General features: G+C 32.7%; 1 protein-coding gene across 1 annotated transcript in view; it reads right to left on the bottom strand.

Annotated features, from left to right (window-relative positions):
* The window catches only part of LOC118738944 (chondroadherin-like protein), a gene marked incomplete in the record, with an annotated part of 572834 nt that extends 565623 nt beyond the window's left edge, over positions 1-7211 (bottom strand). Inside the window, 2 exon segments of the mRNA XM_036469997.1 lie at positions 5311-5955; positions 6778-7211.
* Positions 7212-7515: the final 304 nt, after the last annotated feature.

Genomic DNA, 7515 nt, shown 5'->3' on the forward strand with positions numbered 1-7515 from the left:
GCGTCCATCATAACTAGCGTTAAGCATAGAGAATAAGAACATAGAGTTAAGGTAGTATGTGAGAGCAGCGAGACGGTCCGGTCATGTTTTTTGCAAATAAACGTTTAACAAAAGCCCATTTGTTTTATTAACTCCTTATTTCACTACATGTATTAAAGACTTTTATTTATAAAATCACCAGTGGCTTTTTTTTTTTAAATCATACCTATAAAAGTCATAGTAAACTTTTGTTCTTCAACGCCTTCTTAACTGCAAAAAATGATAAGGACTTTTATACGTAGTACTTAGAAGATAAAAGTCAGTGACTAATTTAAATTGATGACTTTTACAAGTAAAAGTCACTGGCTGCTTTTAATTGATGACTTTTATAAATAAAAGTCTTCAACAACTGTTGTTTAAGATATATAATATAAAAACTAGATATACTTTTTATTTTGGATTTATAAAATAAAAATCAAAAATAATTGTTATTTTTTTTAGTTTTGAATAAAAATTAAAAAAAAAAAACTATTTTGAAATTAGATTCTAGGAGAAAAAAGAAATCGAGTGGTGAATTCCTACACTCTAGGATTCTTCTATACCGGAGAATTTTATCCCTCAAAATTTTACAGGTATTTAATATGGAAAAAATAATTTTTCGTAGAAAGGTGTAGAATTTTTGAAAACCAATATTTTTCTATCGAAAAACTCTGATTCTCTTCAGAAGACTTCGAATAATAATACCTCGTTTATTTTACCATTTTTAATACTAAGGATTTTTCGTGGTAAGTATCTACCCATTTAATTTTTTGAGATTTTTGGTTTATATATATATACTAGGAAGAAAACGATCTTTTTATGATTTTCTCTTATACTGGGAGAAAGAACATAGTAATTTCTGAAATGTCGAATTTTTCGAGATTTTTTTTTGTAATTTTTTCCAACGTTTTTTTTTGAAATTTTTGGGTATTTTTAGATTATTTTATTTTTTTGATTAATTTGGATACTTGTGATTGAATGAAATCAAGCGAGTCAAAATTCTTGGATCTATCTGGAAGACTTATCTATAACAGGTGTGCAGTCTATGCAACAACAGCTAGAATATTGAAGACCTTTTACGATTAGAAGTTTAGCTAACTTTGTAGCGCGAAATATGAATTGCGCCACTAATCGGAGAAGCCATTTTCTTTGTCCATACTGTAGGCTCAATCCTATGCATGCACTTTGTTAACTTAAGTTATGTCCAGTCGTATATTTGAACAAATAAGTACTGGAACTCGTATCTATCTGGTTGGCCTATTTTCTTACAGAAATCCAATACACAATGTCAGCTGAGTAAGGCCAATTTAAAATGTACTCCTCTATGAGTCAGTGTAAATATTGATAAACAAAAATAGTTTTCACTGAAAAATGTTGACTATTGGATATACAGTCAGCGTCAAAAATATGCATACCCTGAAGTTTTGGCGACTTTGTTTATGTATACTCTCCATACCAAATTTTTCTTATTTTTTTATTAAAATATAGATCATTGAACAGCGAAAGCCACAGGAATCTATTTTTTATATATTACTACAGAATTGGGGAAAATGCAAGAAATTGTTATATAAATTTTAAATTTTTCAATTTATCTCTTAGAAAATTTTGAGTTTGCAGTTGTGTAGGCCAATAAATTTTAGACTAATAAGGTGCAAGTTTCAAGTCGTTTAAAATTACCATTATTTTTTTTTTATCTTTCGCTGAGGATGTTGTGTACATTCTCTCATATAAAAAAAAAATTCTGTTTATGCGCTATATGGAAGAGACCGACATGAAACTTGAATTTTGTGATAAAAGAGGTACAAAACTGCATACTCAAATCTTTTCTAAGAAATAGTTGAAAAATTGAAAATTTTGATGCGAATTTTTTTGTATTTCTTGTATTTTCCCGAGTTCTGTACAATATTGAAACAAATGTATTCCTGAGGTTTTTTCTGTTGAATGAACTTTATTTTTTTTTTTAATAATAAGAAAAATTTGGTACGGAAAATATAAATAAATAAAATCTTCAAAACGTCAGGGTATACATATTTTCGACGCTGTCTATATGTATAATGTTAAAGAAAGGTAAACTTAAAATATTTTTTAATACCAAATAAGTACCTCAGTAAAACAAATAGCAAACAAAATTTATTTTTTATAACTACAAAAAGAGGTGCTCCGCATTTTTATCTTTAAAATTTTAAAAGCAAACAATTAATTCTCTTGCGTAAACCTTACATATATCCGCCATGAAATTTATATCTACTTACACATAAGTCTATCTACCTATAATTAAAACATTTATATCGCGAATAAGCGAAGTGCATATCACAACCAAGTACTGTTAATAATAAATACTTTGAAATACCACACGGCAAATTTCCTCATTTTTATTATACTTTCAACAAGAGTTCATCGACTATCTATTAATCTATTGCTTCATAAGTAAATTTATATTACTCATCCCCATTGTAGCAACAAGGACACATACATACATACATATGAATATTTGTACTTACATACGATACTTAGGTACTCGCATCGCTGAATTGATTTTGTGATAAGCGACGGTGAAAAATGGGCACAACAGCGATAAGATAATAAATTTGTTCCGATTACTTACTATACGCACGGCAGACACAATAGAATGTATTGAGCAACTCTTTAGCTTTTTCTCCAATGTTTACCGCTAATATTTGTTTACAATTTTTTTTCTCTCTCTCATTGCTTGTTTATAATTTCTATTAATATCTACGCGCGTTTAAGTGGTATCGTTTTGAGGTGAAGTGAGTTCAAAAATGCAGCCGGCTGTTAGCATGTATAGAAGGAAAAAGCATAGCTAAGTCAATATTTGAACAAAAAGAAGGAATTAACTTAAAGTAAACAATTTATATTGAGTTGAAATGAATGGTTTATGGCCGGAGTAATGGGGCTTTTGCAATCGTATGACGCTTTTATGCTGGTTAGGTCTTTTAAAGGAGGTAATTTAAAAAAAGAGGCGATTACAGCCTACAACGTTGAGTCAGACAAATTTAAAAAGGGTTGAAATAAAAAAAAATTTAGTAAAAAATAGCATACTGTTTTACACGTTTCGGTTTCCGGTTATCCGGCAACCCAAAAACTTTTTTCTGTAAAATTTGTTTTATCAAGAACAATTTTTTTAACCAAACCAGTTTCGTCATCTAATACTTTATTCTTTATTTAATATTGTTGTCATTTGTCAAAAAAAAAATGTCTACCAAAAATATGTTCTTTAGCAAAAAAATCGTTTTCAAAAGTATTATCTCTGCATGCATTAGAAATTATTTGGTGGTTTTTCTACCTAAAATAACTATGTCCCACTTAATTTTTTTTCTTCAAAAAATGTTTCGAAACAATTTACCAAGCAAATTTTTGTCTCCCAAATATTTTTTATGCTTTTTGTTTTTCTAGTATATATATATATATTTTTTTATCTAACAAGCTATTTTACAACGCTTTTTTGAGTAATATTTCTTACTAGCATCAACTTTGTTGGTATATTACCCAAAATAGGTATGTTTTTTCCTATAAAATGTCTGTCATGACCAATTTGTTTTACTGAAAATATTTTCTTCCAAAATTTTTTTTTCCTAAATATTTTCTTTTGCCAACAAAATTTTTTTCTCATAAAGTATGTAGATATCTTTCTTCCTTGCATTAATTGTTTTGTGCTTTTCTACCAAAAATATATATATTATTATAATTTATTATTAGTAAAAATTAAATACTCTACCAAAAACTTTTTTTTTGCCACAAATATTTTATTCTCTCAAAAATTTGTTTTTTCTACCAGACAAGCTATTTTTTTGTGTAATATTTTTTACTTGCATTAACTTTTTTAGTATTTTGCCCAAATATGTATGTTTTTTCTACAAAATTTCTTCCCTGAACATTTTTTTACCAACCATATTTTCTCCCAAAATTTTTTTCTTCCTAAAATATTTTATCTTTCCAAAAAAATTTGTTTTCACATTTTCCCTACCAAAATTTTTTTTCTTCCAAAAATGATTTAAAACACCTTTCCAAACATACTTGCTTTACCAAAAATTTTTCATTCTCTCAAAAGTATGTATTTTTTTCTACCAAAAATAGTTTTTCTGTCGCAAAAATTTGTTTAACAAGTAATATTTCTAGCTTGCATTAAATTTTTGGATTTTCCAGAAAGTATTTGTGCCTTAACCATTTTTTTAATAAAAATATTTTCTTTACGAAAATTTTTTAACTCAAAATATTTTTTTTTAACAAACGAATTTCTTTAGGCGCTTTGTTTTACTAATACATACAGACATATGTATATGCACTTACTTTCTGCATTGTTTTTTAACCAAAAATATTTATTTCTTTCTTAATTTTTTCTCTAGCAAAATTTTTTTTCTATCAAATATATTTCTTCCATAAAAATGAGTTTTCTCTACCAAAAAATACACATATTTTCTTTCAAAGGAATCTGCTGGAGTAATTTTTTTTTTTTGGTATTTTCTAAAAACGTTTTTTTTTCTTAAAAAAATTCCATTCCTAAAAGCATCTAATTTTTATCATTTTGTTTCCATTCCGCATATTTACTCTTCTCTAGAATAAAAAATCTTTTACAATCATAAAAATATAGTAGAAGCTCCTTTTTAACTTCTTAAATTTGATAACATAAAAAATTCCACAACTAAAAAAAGTTCATCACCTTTCCGCGTTAGAAATACTTTTCATGTTTGCCTTTTATTAGCGCAAATTTTATTTTCATACCGCTGAACATTATCAGCCGACCGGCAAACGTCAGCAGCTAACCTTGAGCTACTCTGCTCGCACAGCTACATAATGGCAAACGTAAACAGCGCAAAAATAGAAATTAGAAAAAAAAGTACACAACAAAAAATAGGCACACGAAAGACAGCAAAAAGCGTGTAGGAAACAAAACATTAATAGCACATCTCTCGAAACTTTGCTAATTAAAAATACAAAATTATTTTATTCGCACCGAACTGAGGCGAATGCAAAAGTTGAAGCAGAGAAGTGTGTACGTGAAAAAAGATTGAGACGCAAATAAATAAAAGTTAGCAGTCAACAGATAGCGGTAGTAGATTTACAGCAGCAGCATAAAAATTTCTAGTAGGGGTGGAGGAATAGGCGTAGGTGTAGATAGGTAGGTGGCTGAGCGGAAAGTGGATGTGCAAAAGCAGGCGGGGAGAGACAGCAAGGGGCGGGGAGTGAAATGAAATTATTCTTGGTAATCAAAGTCAAAATGGTAGATAGCATGTAGAATGTAGAGTGTAGAAAATAGCTCATTAAAACTTACATTAATTATCCGCAGAATGCAGCACCAAATACAAATGTAGCAACAGGGAGCGTGTGCAGGCGTTGTGAAAGAAAAATCAAGCAGCTATTGGTTCGCCGTCAGTGGCAGTTGATGATGACTGCGGGGCTGAGTTCTTTGCTGTTTTCTTTTTTTTCGTTCACTTTCCCGCAAGCGTATGCATGCACGCTTTTTGCGGAATTTTCCCTTTTTTGTCGGCTTTGTCTATAACTTTTTTCCCTATCAGAGTTACGCCGCAGTGCGCTTGAGTTGCTGCGACGAGTTTGATGCCTATTGAAAGGTGGTTGCTGTTGTTTGTTGTTGTTTAGTTTGTTGCGTTTTCTATATTTGTTGTTTTTGCTTTTCTTTTCAATGGCAAACTTTTTAATGATGTTACTGCAGCGGGCGTATGGAGTTGCAGCAAAAAACCGAACCGGGGAAAAAATCAAGCAAATTACAACAACAACGCTTCAGTGACTCCAATGACGGCTGACTCGAAAAACTTCTGTTTTTTTTTTTGTGTTGAGCTCAAGAAAGTTTGAGGAGTTTATATTTGTTTTCGCTTTTGCTTTTTGTTTGCCTGTGCGATACACGTGCAGCGACAGACGCAAGCGGGTGGCATAAAATTGAAAGCAAATTTGCCGATTGTGCTGAACAATTTTTTAGCCGCAGCAATTACAAACAAGTAAAGATTTAAGAAAATTTTGCGCAAGCAAAAAAAAATTTAAAACAAAACTTGTTTATTATTTGTTTGATTGATATTTTTGTTGTAAGCTTACTCTCGCGACCTTAACTTCTGTGTGTATGTGTGTGTGTATGCACTCAAATGTTTGATAACGCGAAACCGGTAACTAAGCTGAGCAAACTGTTTGCGTACCTATGAAGCAAAACTTTTTTGGCATTAAATTTTTTGTTCTAAATGCTTCACTGCGCACTCTTAGTTGAAAAGCGCTTCAAAGAAGTGCTGCAGATACTTTTTTATCTTACAGATACTTTTTTATCTTACAGATACTTCTAGTAAAACACTTTTATTTGCTGAATGTGCCAAGTGTTTGCCATTTTTCGCTTCTTAGTCAATTCATTCGCACGAAAATTTGCATGTGTATCTCATAGATACGGCAACAAATTTTGATATCACGAGTCTACGCCCCGTTTTCAAGCTGTCTCAACAGTCCAAACGACTGCACGTCCGACACACGCACAAGCAGCGCTGGCGTGTGTAGTGTACATCTGCGAGATTTTATGACCCGTCTGTCCGTACGCCAACAGCAAAAACCAGCGCGGCGCTGACCCTACCTGACGCAATACGGATCAAAAGGCAAATCGGAAAACGAAAAAGTATACGCACGCAATGTTAAGTATGTTTGTTGTAATTGTTATTATTTTAATTGTTACATTACTTCCACACTAGCGAGTGTTTTATGTTGGCTGGTGTACCGCTTTGTAACGCACGCACATACCTACATACATACCTATAACACAAACGTAACGTTCTGCTTCCGCTTGTCCACAATTATGTGTATTTCAAACAAGTTTTTCGCTTTTCACCCTCGAACCGTGGGTCGGTGAAAAACAAACCACCAAACAAACACACTCACTTCCATATAAGTTGCCTATGCATGTATTCACACTTCACATATACACGACGCGGCGCGACTTCGTCGACAACGACTGACTAATCGTCACACGAGAAATATCTAAAAAAAACACGGTCGCAGATACTTACGTTTTGTATCTGCTCGAATGCACGACTAAACGACTTCAAACCGGCGTAGCATTAACGTCCACTCACGTTCACGTACACCGCTCAACTGTCAGCGTTAATGCTACCATTGCGTGTCTGTCCGTCCGCAGCCAACACCGACTGTATAGCCAATACTCGCGCGGTGCATCGGTGCGAATTGTTGCTGAGCGCCAGTAGCACCAGCAGCAACAGCGGTTGTACATTTGGGAGATGACGATAATAAGAGCACAAACGCCAGACAGAAATCGGCGAAAGATTCGACGTGCACATCTGCCCTGCCGTTGGGCGACCAACCGGCTCGTGTGACCCTTAAATGGGAGCTGTTGCGCCAACGTCGCAGTGCAGGCGCTCCGCGGGAGTTTAACTTGCTGAGGGAGATAGAGAGAGAGAGAAAGAGAGAGATACAGCGATGAAGAGAATGAGCGTAACGCTCACGAAAACTTGACGCAAATTGGGAGAGTGTACG

This window comes from Rhagoletis pomonella, unplaced genomic scaffold, assembly GCF_013731165.1.
Source record: "Rhagoletis pomonella isolate Grant_MI unplaced genomic scaffold, Rhpom_1.0 Rhpom_scaffold_00005, whole genome shotgun sequence".
Classification (NCBI taxonomy): domain Eukaryota; kingdom Metazoa; phylum Arthropoda; class Insecta; order Diptera; family Tephritidae; genus Rhagoletis; species Rhagoletis pomonella.